The 1,111-nt window shown below is 31.2% G+C and overlaps 1 protein-coding gene across 1 annotated transcript in view; it reads left to right on the forward strand.

Annotated features, from left to right (window-relative positions):
• Positions 1-1,111, forward strand: part of LOC119592110 (ryanodine receptor-like) — a gene marked incomplete in the record, with an annotated part of 20,940 nt that overhangs the window by 5,446 nt on the left and 14,383 nt on the right.

The following is a 1,111-nucleotide window of genomic DNA, read 5'->3' on the forward strand; positions in this document are numbered from 1 at the left end:
GATATCGGTGACATGTTATTTTTCTTTCGTGTTTTATTATATACTGAAGATTGCTGTAGAAAAAATATACAGAATCGTATGTAGTTATTTTCCCCAAATTTTTGTTTTTTAAAGTCATTTATTTTTAGTTATTCAAGGCAAATATTATAAACATTCTTTTTCAATGGATTGCATGATTCAGACATCGTCAAGTCTACTAGATTAAAGTTTATGTAACAGAGAGGAAGCTATGAGTCCAATCCAAGCAAAATATCACAAAGTTGCATTGCAATTGCTTATTCTTAGTTTTAGCTTTGCAAACTGCAGACGTGATTCACTATCGAGTGTCACCTTCTCTACGTGAGTAATTTTTGATATTGCGAATGCTTTTCTTCAAAGTGGTTTAAGTATTTAAGAAAGGCCTTTTTGATTTTCTCTTCTACTTTTGCATATATTGATTTTTTTTTTGGTATATATGAATTTAAATTCCGATATTTGTATTATGTATATTGCGCAAAGCTATTTAATGATAAAAGGTTTTATGATACGGACTTTAGTAATGATGATAAACAGATATTATGAACTCTTGTCAGTTTCATACATCTTTCAATTTAATTTTGAGAGAAAAAAAACATGTGGATAGTTTGTTTGACATTAATATAAAATGGAAGATAGTAGTGGTCTGAACAGTAGCCTAGAATGATTCATAGCACAATTAGACTAATAGAAATGTAAACAGAGAGATGCACCTTTAGACGTAGCAATAGTTTCCCGGTGCATGAAAAATGTCACGTTACCATGACAACAGTTAGTGAAGTCAATAGAGAGGGTTTCATGACAACTTTGGATGTTAGAAGACAGTAGATCAAGGTTTCCATGGCAACAAGAGAAACACAAAAGTGAAAATCCCGACAGTGTTAGAGAGACTGGAAATTAGAGAGCCCTCATCATGTCTTCATACCAAAAAGCAGTGAGTTATGCCAGGAAAGAGCTTGTTAGGATAAATTTTCCATGGAAATTTTTTTATGTAATGACTTTATGGAATTTAAGGAAGATTCATGATAAAGTTAGAGGGGAAACTGATAATTAAATAGAGCTATAGACTAAAAAATAAAGTATATTCAACTAACTG

This window comes from Penaeus monodon, chromosome 29 (genome assembly GCF_015228065.2).
Source record: "Penaeus monodon isolate SGIC_2016 chromosome 29, NSTDA_Pmon_1, whole genome shotgun sequence".
Taxonomy (NCBI): Eukaryota; Metazoa; Arthropoda; class Malacostraca; order Decapoda; family Penaeidae; genus Penaeus; species Penaeus monodon.